The sequence below is a fragment of the Schistocerca piceifrons genome, chromosome X, assembly GCF_021461385.2.
Source record: "Schistocerca piceifrons isolate TAMUIC-IGC-003096 chromosome X, iqSchPice1.1, whole genome shotgun sequence".
Taxonomy (NCBI): domain Eukaryota; kingdom Metazoa; phylum Arthropoda; class Insecta; order Orthoptera; family Acrididae; genus Schistocerca; species Schistocerca piceifrons.
In genome coordinates, this window is record NC_060149.1 from 940,577,768 (window position 1) to 940,605,682 (window position 27,915).

Here is a 27,915-nt window from a genome sequence, read left to right on the forward strand (position 1 = left end):
GCAAAAGGGGTTCAAATCTTAGAAAGTTAGAGTGTCAGTCCTCTTGTACTTAAGTCGACATTGTGCATTTTGAATTTAATTCCGATGCAATTTCTGTGTTTCATCGTCAATAAGACGGTGCAAGGTATACAGTAAACCTGAAGTGAAGCATCGGATTCTAAAACTGGACTCACAGGAGACGTTCAAACCACAGAAAGTGAGAGTGTCAGTCCTCTTTTACTATAGTCGGCATTGTGCCTTTTGTATTAAATTCGGATGCAATTTCTGTGTTTCATCGTCAATAAGAAGGTGCAAGGTACACAGTAAACCTGAAGCGAAGCATCGGAATCTAAAACTGGAGTCACAGGTGAGGTTCAAATCTTAGAAAGAGAGAGTGACAGACCTCTTTTACTTAAGTCGGCATTGTGCCCTTTGTATTAAATTCGGATGCAATTTGTGTGTTTCATCGTCAATAAGAAGGTCCAAGGGATACTGTAAACCTGAAGTGAAGCATCGGAATCTAAAACAGGACTCACAGGGGAGGTTCAAATCTTAGAAAGTTTGAGTGTCAGTCCTCTTGTACTTAAATCGGCATTGTGCCTTTTGAATTTAATTCCGATGCAATTTCTGTGTTACATCGTCAATAAGAAGGTGCAAGGTATACAGTAAACCTGAAGTGAAGCATCGGAATCTAAAACTGGACTGACAGGAGAGGTTCAAACCACAGAAAGTGAGAGTGTCAGTCCTCTTTAGTAAAGTCGGCATTGTGCCTTTTGTATTAAATTCGGATGCAATTTCTGTGTTTCATCGTTAATAAGAAGGTCCAAGGGATGCAGTTAACCTGAAGTGAAGCATCGGAATCTAAAACTGATCTCACAGGAGAGGTTCACATCATAGATAGTTAGTGTGTCTGTCCTCTTGTACTTAAGGCGGCTTTGTGCCTTTTGAATTTAATTCCGATGCAATTTCTATGTTTCATCGTCAATATGAAGGTGCAATGTATACAGTAAACCTGAAGTGAAGCATCAGAATCTAAAACTGGACTCTCAGGAGAGGTTCAAATCATAGAATGAGAGAGTGTCAGTCCTCTTTTACTTAAGCCGGCATTGTGCCTTTTGTATTAATTTCGGATGAAATTTCTGTATTTCATCGTCAATAAGAAGGTCCAAGGGATACAGTAAACCTGAAGTGAAGCTTCGGAATCTAAAACTGGACTCACAGGAGAGGATCAAATGTTAGAAAGTTAGAGTGTCAGTCCTCTTGTACTTTAGTCGGCATTGTGCCTTTTAATTTAATTCTGATCCAATTTCTGTGTTTCATCGTCGATAAGAAGGTGCAAGGTATACAGTAAACCTGAAGTGAAGCATCGGAATCTAAAACTGGACTCACAGGAGAGGTTCAAATTATAGGAAGGGAGAGTGTCAGTCCTCTTGTACTTAAGTCGGAATAGTGCCTTTTGTATTAAATTCGGACGCAATTTCTGTGTTTCATCGTCAATAAGAAGGTCCAAGGAATATAGTAAACCAGAAGTGAAGCATCGGAATCTAAAACAGGACTCACAAAAGGGGTTCAAATCTTAGAAAGTTAGAGTGTCAGTCCTCTTGTACTTAAGTCGGCATTGTGCCTTATGAATTTAATTCCGATGCAATTTCTGTGTTTCATCGTCAATAAGAAGGTGCAAGGTATACAGTAAACCTGAAGTGAAGCATCGGAATCTAAAACTGGGCTGACAGGACAGGTTCAAACCACAGAAAGTGAGAGTGTCAGTCCTCTTTTACTAAAGCCGTCTCTCTGCCTTTTGTATTAAATTCGGATGCAATTTCTGTGTTTCATCGTCAATAAGAAGGTCCAAGATATACAGTAAACCTGAAGTGAAGCATCGGAATCTAAAACTGGACTCACAGGAGAGGTTCAAATTATAGGAAGGGAGAGTGTCAGTCCTCTTGTACTTAAGTCGGAATAGTGCCTTTTGTATTAAATTCGGACGCAATTTCTGTGTTTCATCGTCAATAAGAAGGTCCAAGGAATATAGTAAACCAGAAGTGAAGCATCGGAATCTAAAACAGGTCTCACAAAAGGGGTTCAAATCTTAGAAAGTTAGAGTGCCAGTCCTCTTGTACTTAAGTCGGCATTGTGCCTTTTGAATTTAAATCCGATGCAATTTCTGTGTTTCATCGTCAATAAGACGGTGCAAGGTATACAGTAAACCTGAAGTGAAGCATCGCAATCTAACACTGGACACACAGGAGAGGTTCAAATCAAAGAAAGTGAGAGTGTCAGTCCTCCAGTACTTAAGTCAGCGTTGTGAATTTTATATTAAAGGCGGAAGCCATTTCTGTGTTTCATCGTCAAAAAGAAGTTGCAAGGTATACAGTGAACCTGAAGTGAAGCATCGGAATCTAAAACTGGACTCACAGGAGAGGCTCAAATCATAGAAAGAGGGAGTGACAGTCCTCTTTTACTTAAGTCGGCATTGTGCCTTTTGTATTAAATTCGGATGCAATTTCTGTATTTCATCGTCAATAAGAAGGTCCAAGGGATACAGTAAACCTCAAGTGAAGCATCGGAATCTAAAACTGGACTCACTGGAGACGTTCAAATCATAGATAGTTAGAGTTTCAGTCCTCTTGTACTTAATTCGGCATTGTGTCTTGAATTAAATTCCGATGCAGTTTCTGAGTTTCAACGTCAATAAGAAGGTGCAATGTATACAGTAAACCTGAAGTGAAGCATCGGAATCCAAAACTGGACTCACAGGAGAGGTTCAAATCATAGAGAGTTAGAGTGTCAGTCCTCTTGTACGTAAGTCATTATTGTGTCCTTTGAATTTAATTCCGATGCAGTTTCTGTGTTTCATCGTCAATAAGAAGGTGCAATGTATACAGTAAACCTGATGTGAAGCATCGGAATCTAAAACTGGACTCACAGGAGAGGTTCAAATCATAGAAAGAGAGAGTGTCAGTCCCTTTTAACTTAAGTCGGCATTGTGCCATTTGTATTAAATTCGGATGAAATTTCTGTATTTCATCGTCTATAAGAAGGTCCAAGGGATACAGTAAACCTGAAGTGAAGCATCGGAATCTAAACCTGGACTCACAGGTGAGGTTCAAATCATAGACAGTTAGAGTGTTAGTCCTCTTGTACTTAAGTCGGCATTGTGCCTTTTGATTTAAATTCCGATGCAATTTCTGTGTTTCATCGTCAATAAGAAGGTGCAAGGTATACAGTAAACCTGAAGTGAAGCTTCTGAATCTAAAACTGGACTCACAGGAGAGGTTCAAATCATAGAAAGTGAGAGTGTCAGTCTTCTTTTACTTAAGTCTGCATTGTGCCTTTTGTATTAAATTCAGATGCAATTTCTGTGTTTCATCGTCAATAAGAAGGTCCAAGGGATACAGTAAACCTGAAGTGAAGCATCGGAATTTAAAACTGGAATCACAGGAGAGGTTCAAATCATAGAAAGAGAGAGTGTCAGTCCTCTTTTACCTAAGACGACATTGTGCCTTTTGTATTAAATTCCGATGCAAATTCTGTGTTTCATCGTGAATAAGAAGGTCCAAGGGATATAGTAAACCTGAAGTGAAGCATTGGAATCTATAACTGTACTCATAGGAGAGGTTCAAATCATAGAAAGTGAGAGTGTCAGTCCTCTTTTACCTATGCCGGCATTGTGCCTTTTGTATTAAATTCCGATGCAATTTCTGTGTTTCATCGTCAGTAAGAAGGTCCAAGGGATACAGTAAACCTGAAGTGAAGTATCCGATTCTAAAACTGGACTCACAGGAGAGGTTCAAATCATAGAAAGAGAGAGTGTCAGTCCTCTTTTACTTAAGTCGGCATTGTGCCTTTTGTATCAAATTCGAATGCAATTTCTGTGTTTTATCGTCAATAAGAAGGTCCAAGAGTTACAGTAAACCTGAAGTGAACCATCGGAATCTAAAACTGGACTCACAGGAGAGGTTCAAATCATAGAAAGAGGGAGTGTCAGTCCTCTTTTACTTAAGTCGGCATTGTGCCTTTTGTATTAGATTCGGATGCAATTTCTGTATTTCATCGTCAATAAGAAGGTCCAAGAGATACAGTAAACCTGAAGTGAAGCGTCGGAATCTAAAACTGGAGTCACAGTAGAGGTTCAAATCACAGAATGTGAGAGTGTCAGTCCTCTTGTACTTAAGTGGCATTGTAACCCTTGTATTAATTTCCGATGCAATTTCTGTGTTTCATCGTTAATAAGAAGATGCAAGATATACCGTCAACCTGAAGTGAGGCATCGGAATCTAAAACTGGACGCACAGGAGAGGTTCAAATCATTGAAAGAGAGAGTGTCAGTCCTCTTTTACTTAAGTCGGCATTGTGCCTTTTGTATTGAATTCGGATGCAATTTCTGTGTTTCATCGTCAATAAGAAGGTCCAAGGGATACAGCAAACCCTGTAGTCAAGCATTGGAATCCAAAACTGGACTCACAGGAGAGGTTCAAATCTTAGAAAGGGAGAGTGTCAGTCCTCTTGTACGTAAGTCGGCATTGTGCCTTTTGTATTAAATTCGGATGCAATTTCTGTGTTTGATCGACAATAAGATGGTGCAAGGTATACAGTAAACCTGAAGTGAACCATCGGAATCTAAAACTGGACTCACAGGAGAGGTTCAAATCATAGGAAGTGAGAGTGTCAGTCCTCATGTACTATAGTCGGCATTGTGCCTTTTGTATTAAATTCCGATGACATTTCTGTATTACATCGTCAATAAGAAGGTGCAACATATACAGTAAACCTGAGGTGAAGCATCGGAATCCAAAACTGGACACACTGGAGAGTTTCAAATCATAGAAAGAGAGAGTTACAGTCCTCTTTTACTAAAGTGGGCATTGTGCCTTTTGTATTAAATTCGGATGCAATTTCTGTGTTTTATCGTCAATTAGAAGGCACAAGGGATACGGTAAACCTGAAGCGAAGCAATGGAAATTAAAACTGGACTCACTGGAGACGTTCAAATCATAGATAGTTAGAGTGTCAGTCTTCTTGTAGCTAAGTCGGCATTGTGCCTTTTGAACTTAATTCCGATGCAATTTCTGTGTTTCATCGCCAATAAGAAGGTGCAAAGTATACAGTAAACCTGAAGTGAAGCATCGGAATCTAAAACTGGACGCACAGGAGAGGCTCAAATCATAGAAAGAGGGAGTGACAGTCCTCTTTTACTTAAGTCGGCATTGTGCCTTTTGTATTAAATTCGGATGCAATTTCTGTATTTCATCGTCAATAAGAAGGTCCAAGGGATACTGTAAACCTCAAGTGAAGCATCGGAATCTAAAACTGTACTCACTGGAGAGGTTCAAAACACAGCCAGTTAGAGTGTCAGTCCTCTTGTACTTAAGTCGGCATTGTGCCTTTTGAATTTAAATCCGATGCAATTTCTGTGTTTCATCGTCAATAAGACGGTGCAAGGTATACAGTAAACCTGAAGTGAAGCATCGCAATCTAACACTGGACACACAGGAGAGGTTCAAATCAAAGAAAGTGAGAGTGTCAGTCCTCCAGTACTTAAGTCGGCGTTGTGAATTTTATATTAAAGGCGGAAGCCATTTCTGTGTTTCATCGTCAATAAGAAGTTGCAAGGTATACAGTGAACCTGAAGTGAAGCATCGGAATCTAAAACTGGACTCACAGGAGAGGCTCAAATCATAGAAAGAGGGAGTGACAGTCCTCTTTTACTTAAGTCGGCATTGTGCCTTTTGTATTAAATTCGGATGCAATTTCTGTATTTCATCGTCAATAAGAAGGTCCAAGGGATACAGTAAACCTCAAGTGAAGCATCGGAATCTAAAACTGGACTCACTGGAGACGTTCAAATCATAGATAGTTAGAGTTTCAGTCCTCTTGTACTTAATTCGGCATTGTGTCTTTTGAATTAAATTCCGATGCAGTTTCTGAGTTTCAACGTCAATAAGAAGGTGCAATGTATACAGTAAACCTGAAGTGAAGCATCGGAATCCAAAACTGGACTCACAGGAGAGGTTCAAATCATAGAGAGTTAGAGTGCCAGTCCTCTTGTACTTAAGTCGGCATTGTGCCTTTTGAATTTAAATCCGATGCAGTTTCTGTGTTTCATCGTCAATAAGAAGGTGCAATGTATACAGTAAACCTGATGTGAAGCATCGGAATCTAAAACTGGACTCACAGGAGAGGTTCAAATCATAGAAAGGGAGAGTGTCAGTCCCTTTTAACTTAAGTCGGCATTGTGCCATTTGTATTAAATTCGGATGAAATTTCTGTATTTCATCGTCTATAAGAAGGTCCAAGGGATACAGTAAACCTGAAGTGAAGCATCGGAATCTAAACCTGGACTCACAGGTGAGGTTCAAATCATAGACAGTTAGAGTGTTAGTCCTCTTGTACTTAAGTCGGCATTGTGCCTTTTGATTTAAATTCCGATGCAATTTCTGTGTTTCATCGTCAATAAGAAGGTGCAAGGTATACAGTAAACCTGAAGTGAAGCTTCTGAATCTAAAACTGGACTCACAGGAGAGGTTCAAATCATAGAAAGTGAGAGTGTCAGTCTTCTTTTACTTAAGTCTGCATTGTGCCTTTTGTATTAAATTCAGTTGCAATTTCTGTGTTTCATCGTCAATAAGAAGGTCCAAGGGATACAGTAAACCTGAAGTGAAGCATCGGAATTTAAAACTGGAATCACAGGAGAGGTTCAAATCATAGAAAGAGAGAGTGTCAGTCCTCTTTTACCTAAGACGACATTGTGCCTTTTGTATTAAATTCCGATGCAAATTCTGTGTTTCATCGTCAATAAGAAGGTCCAAGGGATACAGTAAACCTGAAGTGAAGCATGCGAATCCAAAACTGGACTCACAGGAGAGGTTCAAATCATAGAAAGAGAGAGTGTCAGTCCTCTTTTACTTAAGTCGTCATTGTGCCTTTTGTATTAAATTCGGATGCAATTTCTGTGTTTTATCGTCAATAAGAAGGTCCAAGGGATACAGTAAACCTGAAGTGAAGCATTGGAATCTATAACTGTACTCATAGGAGAGGTTCAAATCAGAGAAAGTGAGAGTGTCAGTCCTCTTTTACCTATGCCGGCATTGTGCCTTTTGTATTAAATTCCGATGCAATTTCTGTGTTTCATCGTCAGTAAGAAGGTCCAAGGGATACAGTAAACCTGAAGTGAAGTATCCGATTCTAAAACTGGACTCACAGGAGAGGTTCAAATCGTAGAAAGAGAGAGTGTCAGTCCTCTTTTACTTAAGTCGGCATTGTGCCTTTTGTATCAAATTCGAATGCAATTTCTGTGTTTTATCGTCAATAAGAAGGTCCAAGGGTTACAGTAAACCTGAAGTGAACCATCGGAATCTAAAACTGGACTCACAGGAGAGGTTCAAATCATAGAAAGAGAGAGTTACAGTCCTCTTTTACTAAAGTGGGCATTGTGCCTTTTGTATTAAATTCGGATGCAATTTCTGTGTTTTATCGTCAATTAGAAGGTACAAGGGATACGGTAAACCTGAAGCGAAGCAATGGAAATTAAAACTGGACTCACTGGAGACGTTCAAATCATAGATAGTTAGAGTGTCAGTCTTCTTGTAGCTAAGTCGGCATTGTGCCTTTTGAACTTAATTCCGATGCAATTTCTGTGTTTCATCGTCAATAAGAAGGTGCAAAGTATACAGTAAACCTGAAGTGAAGCATCGGAATCTAAAACTGGACGCACAGGAGAGGTTAAAATCATAAAAAGTTAGAGTGTCAGTCCTCTTGTACTTAAGTCGGCATTGTGCCTTTTGATTTTAATTCCGATGCAATTTTTGTATTTCATCGTCAATAAGACGGTGCAAGGTATACAGTAAACCAGAAGTGATGCATCGGAATCTAAAACTGGACTCACAGGAGAGGTTCAAATGATAGAGAGTTAGGGTGTCAGTCCTCTTGTACTTAAGTCGGTATTGTGCCTTTTGAATTTAATTCCGATGCAATATCTGTGTTTCATCGTCAATAATAAGGTGCAAGGTATACAGTAAACCTGAAGTGAAGCATCGGAATCTAAAACTGGACTCACAGGAGAGGTTCTAATCATAGAAAGAGAGAGTGTCAGGCCTCTTTTACTTAAGTCGGCATTGTGCCTTTTGTATTAAATTCGGATGCAATTTCTGTATTTCATCGTCAATAAGAAGGCCCAAGGAATACAGTTAACCTGAAGCGAAGCATCGGAATCTAAAACTGGCCTCACTGGAGACGTTTAAATCATAGATAGTTAGAGTGTCAATCCTCTTGTACTTAAGTCGGCATTGTGTCTTTTGAATTTAATTCCGGTGCAGTTTCTGTTTTTCATCGTCAATAAGAAGGTGCAAGGGTTACTGTAAACCTGAAGTGAAGCATCGGAATCTAAAACTGGACTCACAGGAGAGGTTCAAATCATAGAAAGAGGGAGTGTCAGTCCTCTTTTACTTAAGTCGGCATTGTGCCTTTTGGATTAAATTCGGATGCAATTTCTGTATTTCATCGTCAATAAGAAGGTCCAAGGGATACAGTAAACCTGAAGTGAAGCGTCGGAATCTAAAACTGGAGTCACAGTAGAGGTTCAAATCATAGAATGTGAGAGTGTCAGTCCTCTTGTACTTAAATCGGCATTGTAACCTTTGTATTAAATTCCGATGCAATTTCTGTGTTTCATCGTCAATAAGAAGATGCAAGATATACCGTAAACCTGAAGTGAAGCATCGGAATCTAAAACTGGACGCACAGGAGAGGTTCAAATCATAGAAAGGGAGAGTGTCAGTCCTCTTTTACTTAAGTCGGCATTGTGCCTTTTGTATTAAATTCGGTTGCAATTTCTGTGTTTCATCGTCAATAAGAAGGTCCAAGGGATACAGTAAACCCTGTAGTGAAGCATCGGAATCTAAAACTGGACTCACAGGAGAGGTTCAAATCTTAGAAAGGGAGAGTGTCAGTCCTCTTGTACGTAAGTCGGCATTGTCCCTTTTGTATTAAATTCGGATGCAATTTCTGTGTTTCATCGACAATAAGATGGTGCAAGGTATACGGTAAACCTGAAGTGAACCATCGGAATCTAAAACTGGACTCACAGGAGAGGTTCAAATCATAGAAAGTGAGATTGACAGTCCACTTGTACTTAAGTCGACTTTGTGCCTTTTGTATTAAATTCCAATGCAATTTCTGTGTTTCATCGTCAATAAGAAGGTTCAAGGGATACAGTAAACCTAATGTGAATTATCGGAATCTAAAACTGGACTCACAGGAGAGGTTGAAATCATAGAAAGTGAGAGTGTCAGTCCTCAAGTACTATAGTCGGCATTGTGCCTTTTGTATTAAATTCCGATGACATTTCTGTGTTACATCGTCAATAAGAAGGTGCAACATATACAGTAAACCTGAGGTGAAGCATCGGAATCCAAAACTGGACACACAGGAGAGGATCAGATCATAGAAAGAGAGAGTTACAGTCCTCTTTTACTAAAGTGGGCATTGTGCCTTTTGTATTAAATTCGGATGCAATTTCTGTGTTTTATCGTCAATTAGAAGGCACAAGGGGTTACAGTTAACCTGAAGCGAAGCATTGGAAATTAAAACTGGGCTCACTGGAGACGTTCAAATCATAGGTAGTTAGAGTGTCAGTCTTCTTGTATTTAAGTCGGTATTGTGCCTTTTGAACTTAATTCCGATACAATTTCTGTGTTTCATCGTCAATAAGAAGGTGCAAAGTTTACAGTAAACCTGAAGTGAAGCATCGGAATCTAAGACTGGACTCACAGGAGAGGTTAAAATCATAGAAAGTTAGAGTGTCAGTCCTCTTGTACTTAAGTCGGCATTGTGCCTGTTGATTTTAATTTCGATGCAATTTTTGTATTTCATCGTCAATAAGACGGTGCAAGGTATACAGTAAACCAGAAGTGAAGCATCGGAATCTAAAACTGGACTCACAGGAGAGGTTCAAATGATAGAGGGTTAGAGTGTCAGTGCTCTTGTACTTAAGTCGGTATTGTGCCTTTTGAATTTAATTCCGATGCAATATCTGTGTTTCATCGTCAATAAGAAGGTGCAAGGTATACAGTAAACCTGAAGTGAAGCATTGGAATCTAAAACTGGACTCACAGGAGAGGTTCTAATCATAGAAAGAGAGAGTGTCAGGCCTCGTTTACTTAAGTCGGCATTGTGCCTTTTGTATTAAATTCGGATGCAATTTCTGTATTTCATCATCTATAAGAAGGCCCAAGGAATACAGTTAACCTGAAGTGAAGCATCGGAATCTGAAACTGGACTCATTGGAGACGTTTAAATCATAGATAGTTAGAGTGTCAGTCCTCTTGTACTTAAGTCGGCATTGTGTCCTTTGAATTTAATTCCGATGCAGTTTCTGTGTTTCATCGTCAATAAGAAGGTGCAATGTATACAGTAAACCTGAAGTGAAGCATCGGAATCTAAAACTGGACTCACAGGAGAGGTTCAAATCATAGAAAGAGAGAGTGTCAGTCCGTTTTTACTTAAGTCGGCATTGAGTCATTTGTATTAAATTCGGATGAAATTTCTGTTTTTCATCGTCTATAAGAAGGTCCAAGGGATACAGTAAACCTGAAGTGAAGCATCAGAATCTAAAACTGGACTCACAGGAGAGGTTCAAATCATAGACAGTGAAAGTATTAGTGCTCTTGTACTTAAGTCGGCATTGTGCCTTTTGATTTAAATTCCGATGCAATTTCTGTGTTTCATCGTCAATAAGAAGGTGCAAGGTATACAGTAAACCTGAAGTGAAGCTTCGGAATCTAAAACTGGCCTCACAGGAGACGTTCAAATCATAGAAAGTGAGAGTGCCAGTCCTCTTTTACTTAAGTCTGCATTGTGCCTTTTGTATTAAATTCAGATGCAATTTCTGTGTTTCATCGTCAATAAGAAGATCCAAGGGATACAGTAAACCTGAAGTGAAGCGTCGGAATTTAAAACTGGAATCACAGGAGAGGTTCAAATCATAGAAAGAGTGAGTGTCAGTCCTCTTTTACCTAAGTCGGCATTGTGCCTTTTGTATTATATTCCGATGCAAATTCTGTGTTTCATCGTCAATAAGAAGGTCCAAGTGATACAGTAAACCTGAAGTGAAGCATCCGAAACCAAAAGTGGACTCACAGGAGAGGTTCAAATCATAGAAGGAGAGAGTGTCAGTCCTCTTTTACTTAAGTCGTCATTGTGTCTTTTGTATTAAATTCGGATGCAATTTCTGTGTTTTATCGTCAATAAGAAGGTCCAAGGGATACAGTAAACCTGAAGTGAAGCATCGGAATCTATAACTGGACTCACAGGAGAGGTTCAAATCATAGAAAGTGAGAGTGTCAGTCCTCTTTTACCTATGCCGGCATTGTGCCTTTTGTATTACATTCCGATGCAATTTCTGTATTCCATCGTCAATAAGAAGGTCCAAGGGATACAGTAAACCTGAAGTGAAGCGTCGGAATCTAAAACTGGACTCACAGTAGAGGTTCAAATCATAGAATGTGAGAGTGTCAGTCCTCTTGTACTTAAGTGGGCATTGTGCATTTTGTATTAAATTCCGATGCAATTTCTGTGTTTCATCGTCAATAAGAAGATGCCAGATATACCGTAAACCTGAAGTGAAGCATCGGAATCTAAAACTGGACGCACAGGAGAGGTTCAAATCATAAAAAGAGAGAGTGTCAGTCCTCTTTAACTTAAGTCGGCATTGTGCCTTTTGTATTAAATTCGGACGCAATTTTTGTGTTTCATCGTCAATAAGAAGGTCCAAGGGATACAGTAAACCCTGTAGTGAAGCATCGGAATCTAAAACTGGACCCACAGGAGAGGTTCAGATCTTAGAAAAGAAGAGTGTCAGTCCTCTTGTACTTGAGTCGGCATTGTGCCTTTTGTATTAAATTCGGATGCAGGTTCTGTGTTTCATCGTCAATAAGATGGTGCAAGGTATACAGTAAACCTGAAGTGAACCATCGGAATATAAAACTGGACTCACAGGAGAGGTTCAAATCAGAGAAAGTGAGAGTGTCAGTCCTCTTGTACTTGAGTTGACATTGTGACTTTTGTATTAATTTCCGATGCAATTTCTGTGTTTCATCGCCAATAAGAATGTTCAAGGGATACAGTAAACCTAAAGTGAATTATCGGAATCTAAAACCGGACTCACAGGAGAGGTTCAAATCATAGAGAGTTAGAGTGTCAGTCCAATTGTACTTAAGTCGGTATTGTGCCTTTTGAATTTAATACCGATGCAATATCTGTGTTTCATCGTCAGTAAGAAGGTCCAAGGTATACAGTAAACCTGAAGTGAAGCATCGGAATCTAAAACTGGACTCACAGGAGAGGTTCAAATCATAGAAAGGGAGAGTGTCAGTCCTCTTTTACTTAAGTCGGCATTGTGCCTTTTGTATTAAATTCCGATGCAATTTCTGTGTTTCATCGTCAATAAGAAGATGCCAGATATACCGTAAACCTGAAGTGAAGCATCGGAATCTAAAACTGGACGCACAGGAGAGGTTCAAATCATAAAAAGAGAGAGTGTCAGTCATCTTGTACTTAAGTCGGCATTGTGCCTTTTGAATTTAATTCCGATGCAATTTCTGTGTTTCATCGTCAATAAGAAGGTGCAAGGTATACAGCAAACCTAAAGTGAAGCATCTGAATCTAAGACTGGACTCACAGGAGTGGTTCAAATCATATAGAGTGTCAGTCCTCTTGTACTTAAGTCGGCATTGGGCCTTTTGAATAAAATTCCGATGCAATTCTTGTATTTCATCGTCAATAAGACGGTGCAAGGTATACAGTAAACCTGAAGTGAAGCATCGGAATCCAAAACTGGACACGCAGGAGAGGATCATATCAAAGAAAGAGAGAGTTACAGTCCTCTTTTACTTAAGTAGGCATTGTGTCTTTTGTATTAAATTCGGAAGCAATATCTGTGTTTTATCGTCAATTAGAAGGCACAAGGGATACAGTAAACCTGTAGCGAACCATTGGAAATTAAAACTGGACTCACTGGAGATGTTCAAATCATAGATAGTTAGAGTTTCAGTCCTCTTGTACTTAAGTCGGTATTGTGCATTTTGAATTTAATTCCGATGCAGTTTCTGTGTTTCATCGTCAATAAGAAGGTGCAATGTATACAGCAAACCTGAAGTGAAGCATCGGAATCTAAAACTGGACTCACAGGAGAGGTTCAAATCATAGAGAGTGAGAGTGTCAGTCCTCTTGTACATAAGTCGGCATTGTGCCTTTTGTATTATATTCGGATGAAATTTCTGTGTTTCATCTTCAATAAGAAGGTGCAAGGGATATAGTAAACCAGAAGTGAAACATCGGAATGTAAAACTGGACTCACAGGAGATGTTCCAATCATAGAAAGTTAGCGTGTCAGTCCTGTTGTACTTAAGTCGGCATTGTGCATTTTGTATTAAATTCGGATGCAATTTCTGTGTTTCATCGTCAATAAGAAGGTCCAAGGGATACAGTAAACCTGAAGTGAAGCATCGGAATCTAAATCTGGACTCACAGGAGAGATTCAAATTTTAGAAACTTAGAGTGTCAGTCCTCTTGTACTTAAGTCGGCATTGTGCCTTTTGTATTAAATTCGAATGCAAACTCTGTATTTCATCGTCAATAAGAAGGTCCAAGGGATACAGTAAACCTGAAGTGAAGCATCGGATTCTGAAACTGGACCCACAGGAGAGGTTCGAATCATAGAAAGTGAGAGTGTCAGTCCTGTTTTACTTAAGTCGGCATTGTGCCTTTTGTATTAAATTCCGATCCAATTTCTGTGTTTCATCGTCAATAAAATGAGGCAAGGTATACAGTAAACCTGAATTAAAGCGTCGGAATTTAAAACTGGACTCACAGGAGAGGTTCAAATCACAGAAAGGGAGAGTGTCAGTCCTCTTTTACCTAAGTCGGCATTGTGCTTTTTGTATTAAATTCCGATGCAATTTCTGTGTTTCATCGTCAATAAGAAGGTCCAACGGATACAGTAATCCTGAAGTGAAGCATCCGAATCTAAAACTGGACCCACAGGAGATTTCAAATCATAGAAAGAGAGATGTCAGTCCTCTTTTACTGAAGTCGGCATTGTGCCATTTGTATTAAATTCGGATGCAATTTCTGTGTTTTATCGTCAATAAGAAGGTCCAAGGGATACAGTAAACCTGAAGCATCGGAATCTAAAACTGGACTCACAGGAGAGGTGCAAAACATAGAAAGAGAGAGTGTCAGTCCTCTTGTACTTCAGTCGGCATTGTGCCTTTTGTATTAAATTCGGATGCTATTTCCGTATTTCATCGTCAATAAGAAGGTCCAAGGGATACAGTAAACCTGAAGTGAAGCATCGGAATCTAAAACTGGACTCAAAGGAGAGGTTCAAATCATAGAAAGAGAGAGTGTCAGTCCTCTTTTACTTAAGTCGGCATTGTGCCTTTTGTATTAAACTCCGATGCAATTTCTGTGTTTCATCGTCAACAAGAAGGTGCAAGGTATACAGTAAACCTGAAGTGAAGCATCGGAATCTAAAACTGGGCTCACAGGAGAGGTTCAAATCATAGAAAGTGAGAGTGTCAGTCCTCTTTTACTTAAGGCGGCATTGTGCCTTTTGTATTAAATTCGGATGCAAATTCTGTGTTTCATCGTCAATAAGAAGGTCCAAGGGATACAGTAAACCCGAAGTGAAGCATCGGAATCTATAACTGGACTCACAGTAGAGGTTCAAATCATAGAAAGTGAGAGTGTCAGTCCTCATGTACTTAAGACGGCATTGTGCCATTTGTATTACATTCGGATGCAATTTCTGTGTTTCATCGTCAATAAGAAGGTCCAAGGGATACAGTAAACCTGAAGTGAAGCATCGGAATCTAAAATTGGACTCACAGGAGAGGTTCAAATCTTAGAAACTTAGAGTGTCAGTCCTCTTGTACTTAAGTAGGCATTGTGCCTTTTGATTTTAATTCCGATGCAATTTTTGTATTTCATCGTCAATAAGACGGTGCAAGGTATACAGTAAACCAGAAGTGAAGCATCGGAATCTAAAACTGGACTCACAGGAGTGGTTCAAATGATAGAGAGTTAGAGTGTCAGTCCTCTTGTACTTAAGTCGGCATTGTGCCTTTTTTTTTAAATTCCGATGCAATTTCTGTGTTTCATCGTCAATAAGAAGGTGCAAGGTATACAGTAAACCTGAAGTGAAGCTTCGGAATCTAAAACTGGACTCACAGGAGACGTTCAAATCATAGAAAGTGAGAGTGTCAGTCCTCTTTTACGTAAGTCTGCATTGTGCCTTTTGTATTAAATTCTGATGCAATTTCTGTGTTTCATCGTCAATAAGAAGATCCAAGGGATACAGTAAACCTAAAGTGAAGCGTCGGAATTTAAAACTGGAATCACAGGAGAGGTTCAAATCATAGAAAGAGAGAGTGTCAGTCCTCTTTTACCTAAGTCGGCATTGTGCCTTTTGTATTAAATTCCGATGCAAATTCTGTGTTTCATCGTCAATAAGAAGGTCCAAGGGATACAGTAAACCTGAAGTGAAGCATCCGAAACCAAAACTGGACTCACAGGAGAGGTTCATATCATAGAAAGAGAGAGTGTCAGTCCTCTTTTACTTAAGTCGTCATTGTGCCTTTTGTATTAAATTCGGATGCTATTTCTGTGTTTTATCGTCAATAAGAAGGTCCAAGGGATACAGTAAACCTGAAGTGAAGCATCGGAATCTATAACTGGACTCACAGGAGAGGTTCAAATCATAGAAAGTGAAAGTGTCAGTCCTCTTTTACTTAAGTCGGCATTGTGCCTTTGTATTAAATTCGAATGCAATTTCTGTGTTTTATCGTCAATAAGAAGGTCCAAGGGATACAGTAAACCCTTTAGTGATGCATCGGAATTTAAAACTGGACCCACAGGAGAGGTTCAAATCTTAGAAAGGGAGAGTGTCAGTCCTCTTGTACTTGAGTCTGCATTGTGCCTTTTGTATTAAATTCGGATGCAATTTCTGTGTTTCATCGTCAATAAGATGGTGCAAGGTATACAGTAAACCTGAAGTGAACCATCGGAATCTAAAACTGGACTCACAGGAGAGGTTCAAATCATAGAGAGTGAGAGTGTCAGTATTCTTGTACTTAAGTCGGCATTGTGCCTTTTGTATTAGATTCCGATGCAATTTTTGTATTTCATCGTCAATAAGACGGTGCAAGGTATACAGTAAACATGAAGTGAAGCATCGGAATCTAAAACCGGACTCACAGGAGAGGTTCAGATCATAGAGAGTTAGAGTGTCAGTCCTATTGTACTTAAGTCGGTATTGTGCCTTTTGAATTTAATACCGATGCAATTTCTGTGTTTCATCGTCAATAAGAAGGTCCAAGGTATACAATAAACCTGAAGTGAAGCATCGGAATCTAAAACTGGACTCACAGGAGAGGTTCAAATCATAGAAAGGGAGAGTGTCAGTCCTCTTTTACTTAAGTCGGCATTGTGCTTTTTGTATTACATTCGGATGCAATTTCTTTATTTCATCGTCAATAAGAAGGCCCTAGGGATACAGTAAACCTGAGGTGCAGCATTGGAATCTAAAACTGGACTCACTGGAGACGTTCAAATCATAGATAGTTAGAGTGTCAGTCCCCTTGTACTTAAGTCGGCATTGTGTCTTTTGAATTTAATTCCGATGCAGTTTCTGTGTTTAATCGTCAATAAGAAGGTGCAATGTATACAGTAAACCTGACGTGAAGCATCGGAATCCAAAGCTGGACTCACAGGAGAGGTTCAAATCATAGAGAGTTAGAGTGTCAGTCATCTTGTACTTAAGTCGGCATTGTGTCTTTTGAATTTAATTCCGATGCAATTTCTGTGTTTCATCGTCAATAAGTAGGTGCAAGGTATACAGCAAACCTGAAGCGAAGCATCTGAATCTAAGACTGGACTCACAGGAGAGGTTCAAATCATAGAAAGGGAGAGTGTCAGTCCTCTTTTACTTAAGTCGGCATTGTGCATTTTGTATTACATTCGGATGCAATTTCTTTATTTCATCGTCAATAAGAAGGCCCTAGGGATACAGTAAACCTGAGGTGCAGCGTTGGAATCTAAAACAGGACTCACTGGAGACGTTCAAATCATAGATAGTTAGAGTGTCAGTCCCCTTGTACTTAAGTCGGCATTGTGTCTTTTGAATTTAATTCCGATGCAGTTTCTGTGTTTAATCGTCAATAAGGAGGTGCAATGTATACAGTAAACCTGACGTGAAGCATCGGAATCCAAAGCTGGACTCACAGGAGAGGTTCAAATCATAGAGAGTTAGAGTGTCAGTCATCTTGTACTTAAGTCGGCATTGTGCCCTTTGAATTTAATTCCGATGCAATTTCTGTGTTTCATCGTCAATAAGAAGGTGCAAGGTATACAGCAAACCTGAAGCGAAGCATCTGAATCTAAGACTGGACTCACAGGAGAGGTTCAAATCATTTAGAGTGTCAGTCCTCTTGTACTTAAGTCGGCATTGGCCCTTTGGAATAAAATTCCGATGCAATTCTTGTATTTCATCGTCAATAAGACGGTGCAAGGTATACAGTAAACCTGAAGTGAAGCATCGGAATCTTAAACTGGACTCACAGGAGAGGTTCAAATCATAGAAAGTGAGAGTGTCAGTCCTCTTGTACTTAAGTCGACATTGTGCCTTTTGTATTAAATTCCGATGACATTTCTGTGTTTCATCGTCAATAAGAAGGTGCAACTTATACAGTAAACCTGGGGTGAAGCATCGGAATCCAAAACTGGACACGCAGGTGAGGATCAAATCATAGAAAGAGAGAGTTACAGTCCTCTTTTACTTAAGTAGGCATTGTGCCTTTTGTATTAAATTCGGATGCAATTTCTGTGTTTTATCGTCAATTAGAAGGCACAAGGGATACAGTAAACCTGAAGCGAAGCATTATAAATTAAAACTGGACTCACTGGAGACGTTCAAATCATAGATTGTTAGAGTGTCAGTCCTCTTGTACTTAAGTCGGTATTGTGCATTTTGAATTTAATTCCGATGCAGTTTCTGTGTTTCATCGTCAATAAGAAGGTGCAATGTATACAGTAAACCTGAAGTGAAGCATCGGAATCCAAAACCGGACTCACAGGAGAGGTTTAAATCATTGAGAGTTAGAGTGTCAGTCATCTTGTACTTAAGTCGGCATTGTGCCTTTTGTATTAAATTCGGATGAAATTTCTGTGTTTCATCGTCAATAAGAAGGTCCAAGGGATATAGTAAACCTGAAGTGAAACATCGGAATCTAAAACTGGACTCACAGGAGAGGTTCAAATCGTAGAAAGTGAGAGTGTCAGTCCTCTTGTACTTAAGTCGGCGTTAAGCCTTTTGTATTAAATTCGGATTCAATTTCTGTGATTCATCGTCAAGAAGAAGGTGCAAGGTATACAGTATACCTGAAGTGAAGCATCGGAATCTAAAACTGGACTCACAAATGAGGTTCAAATCGTAGAAAGTGAGAATGTCAGTCCTCTTGTACTTAAGTCGGCATTGTGCCCTTGGTATTAAATTCGGATGCAAACTCTGTGTTTCATCGTCAATAAGAAGGTCCAAGGGATACAGTAAACCTGAAGTGAATCATCGGAATCTAAAACTTGACTCACAGGTGAGGTTCAAATCATAGAAATAGAGAGTGTCAGTCCTCCTTGTACTTAGGACGGCATTGTGCTTTTTGTAATAAACTCGGATGCAATTTCTGTGTTTCATCGTCAATAAGTTGGTGCAAGGTATACAGTAAACCTGAAGTGAATCATCGGAATCTAAAACTGGACTCACAGGAGAGGTTCAAATCATAGGAATGAGAGTGTCAGACCTCTTGTACTGAAGTCGGCATTGTGCCTTTTGTATTAAATTCGGATGCAATTTCTGTGTTTCATGGTCAATAAGAAATTGCAAGGTATACAATAATGTTGACGTGAAGCATTGGAATCTAATACTGGACTCACAGGATAGGTTCAAATCATAGAAAGTAAGAGTGTCAGTCCTCTTGTACTTAAGTCGGCATTGTGCCTTTTGTATTAAATTCGGATGCAATATCTGTGTTTCATCGTCAATAAGAAGGTGCAAAGTATACTGTAATCGTGAAGTGAAGCATCACAACCTAAAACTGGACTCACAGGAGAGGTTCAAATCATAGATATTGAGAGTGTCAGTCCTCTTGTACTTAAGTTGGCATTGTGCCTTTTGTATTAAATTCGGATGCAATTTCTGTGTTTCATCGTCTATAAGAAGGTCCAAGGGATACAGTAAACTTGAAGTGAAGCATCGGTATCTAAAACTGGACTCACAGGAGAGGTTCAAATCGTAGAAAGTGAGATTGTCAGTCCTGTTGTACTTAAGTCGGCATTGTGCATTTTGTATTAAATTCAGATGTAATTTCTATGTTTCATCGTCAATAAGAAGGTGCAAGGTATACAGTAAACCTGAAGTGAATCATCGGAATCTAAAACTGGACTCACAGGAGAGGTTCAAATCGTAGAAAGTGAGAGTGTCAGTCGTCTTTTACTTAAGTCGGCATTGTGCCATTTGTATTAAATTCGGATCTAATTTCTGTGTTTCAACGTCGATAAGAAGGTGCAAAGTATACAATAAACCTGAAGTGAAGCATCGGAATCTAAAACTGGACTCACACGAGAGGTTCAAATCGTAGAAAGTGAGAGTGACAGTCCTCTTGTACTTAAGTCGGCATTAAGCCTTTTATATTAAATTCGGATTCAATTTCTGTGTTTAATCGTCAAGAAGAAGGTGCAAGATATACAGTAAACCTGAAGTGAAGCATCGGAATCTAAAACTGGACTCACAGGAGAGGTTCAAATCGAAGAAGGTGAGAGTGTCAGTCCTCTTATGCTAAAGTCGGCATTGTGCCTTTTGTATTAAATTCGGATGCAATTTCTGTGTTTCGTCGTCAATAAGATGGTGCAAGGCATACAGTAAACCTGAAGTGAAGCTTCGCAATCTGAAACTGGACTCACAGGAGAGGTTCAAATCGTAGAAAGTGAGAGTGTCAGTCCTCTTGTACTTATGTCGGCATTGTGCTTTTTGTAATTAATTCGGATGCTATTTCTGTGTTTCATCGTCAATAAGTAGGTGCTAGGTATACAGTAAACCTGAAGTGAAGCATCGGAATCTAAAATTGGACTCACAGGAGAGGTTTAAATCATAGAAAGTGAGAGTGTCAATCCTCTTGTACTTAAGTAGGCATTGTGCCGTTTGCATTTAATTCGGATGCAATTTCTGTGTTTCATCGTCAATAAGAAGGTCCAAGGGATACAGTAATCTTGAAGTGAAGCACCGGAATCTAAAACTGGACTCACAGGAGGGGTTCAAATCGTTGAACGTAAGAGTGACAGTCCTCTTGTACTTAAGTCGGCATTGTGCCTTTTGTATTAAATTCGTATGCAATTTCTGTGTTTCATCGTCAATAAGAAGGTGCAAGGTATACAGTAATCTTGAAGTGAAGCATCGGAATCTAAAACTGGACTCACAGGAGAGGTTCAAATCATAGAATGTGAGAGTGTCAGTCCTCTTGTACTTAAGTCGGCATTGTGCCTTTTGTATTAAATTCGGATACAATTCCTGTTTTTCATCGTCAATAAGATGGTGCAAGGTATACAGTAATCTTGAAGTGAAGCATCGGAATCTATAACTTTACTCACAGGAGAGTTTCAAATCGTAGAAAGTGTCAGTCCTCTTGTACTTAAGTAGGCATTGTGCCGTTTGCATTTAATTCGGATGCAATTTCTGTGTTTCATCGTCAATAAGAAGGTCCAAGGGATACAGTAATCTTGAAGTGAAGCACCGGAATCTAAAACTGGACTCACAGGAGAGGTTCAAATCGTAGAACGTAAGACTGACAGTCCTCTTGTACTTAAGTCGGCATTGTGCCTTTTGCATTAAATTCGGATGCAATTTCTGCGTTTCATCGTCAATAAGAAGGTCCAAGGGATACAGTAATCTTGAAGTGAAGCACCGGAATCTAAAACTGGACTCACAAGAGAGGTTCAAATCGTGGAAAGTGAGAGTGTCAGTCCGCTAGTACTTATGTCAGCATTGTGCCTTTTGTATTAAATTTGGATGCAATTTCTGTGTTTCATCGTCAATACGAAGGTGCAAGGTATACAGTAAACATGAAGTGAAGCATCAGAAACTAAAACTGGACTCACAGGAGAGGTTCAAATCGTAGAAAGTGAGAGTGTCAGTATTCTTGCACTTATGTCGGCATTGTGCTTTTTGTACTAAATTCCGATTCGATTTCTGTGTTTCATCGTCAATAAGAAGGTGCAAGGTATACAGTAAACCTGAAGTAAAGCATCGGAATCTAAAACTTGACTCACAAAAGAGGTTCAAATCGTAGAAAGTGAGTGTGTCAGTCCTCTTGTACTTAAGTCGGCATTGTGCCTTTTGTATTAAATTCGGATGCAATTTCTGTGTTTTATCGTCAATAATAAGGAGCAAGGTATACTGTAAACCTGAAGTGAAGCATCGGAATCTAAAACTAGACTCACAGGAGGGGTTCAAATCGTAGAAAGTGAGAGTGTCAGTCCTCTTATACTTAAGGCGGCATTATGCCTTTTGTATTAAATTCGGATGCAATTTGTGTGTTTCATCGTCAATAAGAAGGTGCAAGGTATACAGTAAGCCTGAAGTGAAGCATCGGAATCTAAAACTGGACTCACAGGAGAGGTTCAAATCGTAGAAAGTGAGAGTGTCAGTTTTCTTATACTTAAGTCGGCATTGTGCCATTTGTATTAAATTCGGTTCTAATATCTGTGTTTCAACGTCGATAAGAAGGTGCAAGGTATACAGTAAACCTGAAGTGAAGCATCGGAATCTAAAACTGGACTCACAGGAGAGGTTCAAATCGTAGAAAGTGAGAGTGTCAGTCCTCTTGTACTTAAGTCGGCATTAAGCCTTTTGTATTAAATTCGGATTCAATTTCTGTGTTTCATCGTTAAGAAGAAGGTGCAAGGTATACAGTATACCTGAAGTGAAGCATCGGAATCTAAAACTGGACTGACAAAAGAGGTTCAGCTCGTAGAAAGTGAGAGTGTCAGTCCTCTTGTACTTAAGTCGGCATTGTGCCTTTTGTATTAAATACGGATGCAAACTCTGTGTTTCATCGTCAATAAGAAGGTCCAAGGGATACAGTAAACCTGAAGTGAATCATCGGAATCTAAAACTGGACTCACAGGTGAGGTTCAAATCATAGAAATTGAGAGTGTCAGTCCTCCTTGTACTTAGGACGGCATTGTGCTTTTTGTAATAAACTCGGATGCAATTTCTGTGTCTGTCCGCTTGTACTTAAGTCGGCATTGTGCTTTTTGTATTAAATTCGTTTGCAATTTCTGTGTTTCATCGTCAATAAGATGGTGCAAGGTATACATTAAACCTGAAGTGAAGCATCGGAATCTAAAACTGGACCCACAGGAGAAGTTCAAATCGTAGAAAGTGAGAGTTTTTCAGTCCTCTTTAACTTAAGTCGGCATTGTGCCTTTTGTATTAAATTCCGATGCAATTTCTGTGTTTCTTCGTCAATAAGAAGGTGCAAGGTGTACAGTAAACCCGAAGTGAAGCATCGGAATCTAAAACTGGACTCACAGTAGAGGTTCATATCGTAGAAAGTGAGATTGTCAGTCCTCTTGTACTTAAGTCGGCATTGTGCCTTTTGTATTAAATTCAGATGCAATTTCTATGTTTCATCGTCAATAAGAAGGTGCAAGGAATACAGTAAACCTGAAGTGAATCATCGGAATCTAAAACTGGACTCACAGGAGAGGTTCAAATCGTAGAAAGTGAGAGTGTCAGTCGTCTTTTACTTAAGTCGGCATTTTGCCATTTGTATTAAATTCAGATCCAATTTCTGTGTTTCAACGTCGATAAGAAGGTGCAAAGTATACAGTAAACCTGAAGTGAAGCATCGGAATCTAAAACTGGACTCACAGGAGTGGTTCAAATCGTAGAAGGTGAGAGTGTCAGTCCTCCTATGCTAAAGTCGGCATTGTGCCTTTTGTATTAAATTCGGGTGCAATTTCTATGTTTCATCGTCAATAAGATGGTGCAAGGCATACAGTAAACCTGAAGTGAAGCATCGCAATCTGAAACTGGACTCACAGGAGAGGTTCAAATCGTAGAAAGTGAGAGTGTCAGTCCACTTGTACTTGGGACGGCATTGTGCCTTTTGTAATAAGCTCGGATCCAATTTCTGTGATTCATGGTCAATAAGTAGGTGCAAGGTATACAGTAATCTTGAAGTGAAGCATCGGAATCTAAAACTGGACTCACAGGAGAGGTTCAAATCGTTGAACGTAAGAGTGACAGTCCTCTTGTACTTAAGTCGGCATTGTGCCTTTTGTAAGAAATTCGGATGCAATTTCTGTGTTTCATCGTCAATAAGAAGGTGCAAGGTATACAGTAATCTTGAAGTGAAGCATCGGAATCTAAAACTGGACTCACAGGAGAGGTTCAAATCATAGAATGTGAGAGTATCAGTCCTCTTGTACTTATGTCGGCATTGTGCCTTTTGTATTAAATTCGGATACAATTTCTGTTGTTCATCGTCAATAAGATGGTGCAAGGTATACAGTAATCTTGAAGTGAAGCATCGGAATCTGTAACTTTACTCACAGGAGCGGTTCAAATCGTAGAAAGTGAGTGTCAGTCCTCTTGTACTTAAGTAGGCATTGTGCCGTTTGCATTTAATTCGGATCCAATTTCTGCGCTTCATCGTCAATAAGAAGGTCCAACGGATACAGTAATCTTGAAGTGAAGCACCGGAATCTAAAACTGGACTCAAGGAAAGGTTCAAATCGTAGAAAGTGAGAGTGTCAGTCCGCTTGTATTATGTCGGCATTGTACCTTTTGTATTAAATTTGGTTGCAATTTCTGTGTTTCATCGTGAATACGAAGGTGCAAGGTATACAGTAAACATGAAGTGAAGCATCAGAAACTAAAACTGGACTCACAGGAGAGGTTCAAATCGTAGAAAGTGAGAGTGTCAGTATTCTTGCACTTAAGTCGGCATTGTGCATTTTGTACTAAATTCCGATTCGCTTTCTGTGTTTCATCGTCAATAAGAAGGTGCAAGGGATACAGTATACCTGAAGTGAAGCATTGGAATCTAATACTGGATTCACAGGAGAGGTTCAAATCATAGAAGGTGAGAGTGTCAGTCCTCTTGTACTTAAGTCGGCATTGTGCCTTTTGTATTAAATTCGGATGCAAACTCTATGTTTCATCGTCAATAAGAAGGTGCATGGTATACTGTAAACCTGAGGTGAAGCATCGGAATCTAAAACTGGATTCACAGGAGAGGTTCAAATTGTAGAAAGTGAGAGTGTCAGTCCTCTTATACTTAAGTCGGCATTGTGACTTTTGTATTAAATTCGGATGCAATTTCTGTGTTTCATCGTCAATAAGAAGGTGCAAGGTATACAGTAAACCTGAAGTGAAGCATCGGAATCTAAAGCTTCACTCACAGGAGAGGTTCATATCGTTGAAAGTGAGAGTGTCAGACCTCTTTTACTTAAGTCGGCATTGTGCCTTTTGTATTAAATTCGGACGCAATTTCTGTGTTTCATCGTCAGTAAGAAGGTGCAAGGTATACAGTAAACCTGACGTGAAGCATCGGAATCTAAATCTGGACTCACAGGAGAGGTTCAAATCGTAGAAAGTGAGAGCGTCAGTCCACTTGTACGTAGGTCGGCATTGTGCTTTTTGTATTAAATCTGGATGCAATATCTGTGTTTCATCGTCAGTAAGAAGGTGCAAGGTATACAGTAAACCTGAAGTGAAGCATCGGAATCTAAAACTGGACTCATAGGAGAAATTCCAATCGTAGAAAGTGAGTGTGTCAGTCCTCTTGTACTTAAGTCGGCATTGTGCATTTTGTATTAAATTCGGATGCAATTTCTGTGTTTTATCGTCAATAAGAAGGTGCAAGGTATACAGTAAACCTGACGTGAAGCATCGGAATCTAAAACTGGACTCACAGGAGAGGTTCAAATCATAGAAAGTGAGAGTGTCAGTCCTCTTTTACTCAAGTCGGCATTGTGCCTTTTGTATTGAATTCGGATGCAATTTCTGTGTTTCATCTTCAATAACAAGGTCCAAGGTATACAGTAAACCTGAAGTGAAGCATCGGAATCTAAAACTGGACTTACAGGAGAGGTTCAAAATATAGAAAGTTAGAGTGTCAGTCCTCTTGTACTTAAGTCAGCATTTAGCCTTTTGTATTTAATTCGGATGCAAACTCTGTGTTTCATTGTCAATAAGAAGAACCAAGGGATACCGAAAACCTAAAGTGAAGCATCATAATCTAAAACTGGACTCACAGGAGTGGTTCACATCATAGACATTGAGAGTGTCAGTCCTCTTGTACTTAAGTCGGCATTGTGCCTTTTGTATTAAATTCGGATACAATTTCTGTGTTTGATCGTCAATAAGATGGTGCAAGGTATACAGTAATCTTGAAGTGAAGCATCGGAATCTAAAACTGGACTCACAGGAGAGGTTCAAATCATAGAATGTGAGAGTGTCAGTCCACTTGTACTTAAGTCGGCATTGTGCCTTTTGTATTAAATTCGGATGCAATTTCTGTGTTTCATCGTCAATAAGAAGGTCCAAGGTATACAGTAATCTTGAAGTGAAGCATCGGAATCTATAACTTTACTCACAGGAAAAGTTCAAATCGTAGAAAGTGAGTGTCAGTCCTCTTGTACTTAAGTAGGCATTGTGCCGTTTGCATTTAATTCGGATCCAATTTCTGCGCTTCATCGTCAATAAGAAGGTCCAACGGATACAGTAATCTTGAAGTGAAGCACCGGAATCTAAAACTGGACTCAAGGAAAGGTTCAAATCGTAGAAAGTGAGAGTGTCAGTCCGCTTGTATTATGTCGGCATTGTACCTTTTGTATTAAATTTGGTTGCAATTTCTGTGTTTCATCGTGAATACGAAGGTGCAAGGTATACAGTAAACATGAAGTGAAGCATCAGAAACTAAAACTGGACTCACAGGAGAGGTTCAAATCGTAGAAAGTGAGAGTGTCAGTATTCTTGCACTTAAGTCGGCATTGTGCTTTTTGTACTAAATTCCGATTCGCTTTCTGTGTTTCATCGTCAATAAGAAGGTGCAAGGGATACAGTATACCTGAAGTGAAGCATTGGAATCTAATACTGGATTCACAGGAGAGGTTCAAATCATAGAAGGTGAGAGTGTCAGTCCTCTTGTACTTAAGTCGGCATTGTGCCTTTTGTATTAAATTCGGATGCAAACTCTATGTTTCATCGTCAATAAGAAGGTGCATGGTATACTGTAAACCTGAGGTGAAGCATCGGAATCTAAAACTGGATTCACAGGAGAGGTTCAAATTGTAGAAAGTGAGAGTGTCAGTCCTCTTATACTTAAGTCGGCATTGTGCCTTTTGTATTAAATTCGGATGCAATTTCTGTGTTTCATCGTCAATAAGAAGGTGCAAGATATACAGTAAACCTGAAGTGAAGCATCGGAATCTAAAGCTTCACTCACAGGAGAGGTTCATATCGTTGAAAGTGAGAGTGTCAGACCTCTTTTACTTAAGTCGGCATTGTGCCTTTTGTATTAAATTCGGACGCAATTTCTGTGTTTCATCGTCAGTAAGAAGGTGCAAGGTATACAGTAAACCTGACGTGAAGCATCGGAATCTAAATCTGGACTCACAGGAGAGGTTCAAATCGTAGAAAGTGAGAGCGTCAGTCCACTTGTACGTAGGTCGGCATTGTGCTTTTTGTATTAAATCTGGATGCAATTTCTGTGTTTCATCGTCAGTAAGAAGGTGCAAGGTATACAGTAAACCTGAAGTGAAGCATCGGAATCTAAAACTGGACTCATAGGAGAAATTCCAATCGTAGAAAGTGAGTGTGTCAGTCCTCTTGTACTTAAGTCGGCATTGTGCATTTTGTATTAAATTCGGATGCAATTTCTGTGTTTTATCGTCAATAAGAAGGTGCAAGGTATACAGTAAACCTGACGTGAAGCATCGGAATCTAAAACTGGACTCACAGGAGAGGTTCAAATCATAGAAAGTGAGAGTGTCAGTCCTCTTTTACTCAAGTCGGCATTGTGCCTTTTGTATTGAATTCGGATGCAATTTCTGTGTTTCATCTTCAATAACAAGGTCCAAGGTATACAGTAAACCTGAAGTGAAGCATCGGAATCTAAAACTGGACTTACAGGAGAGGTTAAAAATATAGAAAGTTAGAGTGTCAGTCCTCTTGTACTTAAGTCAGCATTGTGCCTTTTGTATTTAATTCGGATGCAAACTCTGTGTTTCATTGTCAATAAGAAGAACCAAGGGATACCGAAAACCTAAAGTGAAGCATCGGAATCTAAAACTGGACTCACAGGAGTGGTTCACATCATAGACATTGAGAGTGTCAGTCCTCTTGTACTTAAGTCGGCATTGTGCCTTTTGTATTAAATTTGGATACAATTTCTGTGTTTGATCGTCAATAAGATGGTGCAAGGTATACAGTAATCTTGAAGTGAAGCATCGGAATCTATAACTTTACTCACAGGAGAGGTTCAAATCGTAGAATGTGAGTATCAGTCCTCTTGTACTTAAGTAGGCATTGTGCCGTTTGCATTTAATTCGGATGCAATTTCTGTGTTTCATCATCAATAAGAAGGTCCAAGGGATACAGTGATCTTTACGTGAAGCACCGGAATCTTAAACTGGACTCACAGGAGAGGTTCAAATCGTAGAAAGTGAGAGAGTCAGTCCGCTTGTACTTGTGTCGGCATTGTGCCTTTTGTATTAAATTGGGATGCAATTTCTGTGTTTCATCGTCAATACAAAGGTGCAAGGTATGCAGTAAACATGATGTGAAGGATCGGAATCTAAAACTGGACTCACAGGAGAGGT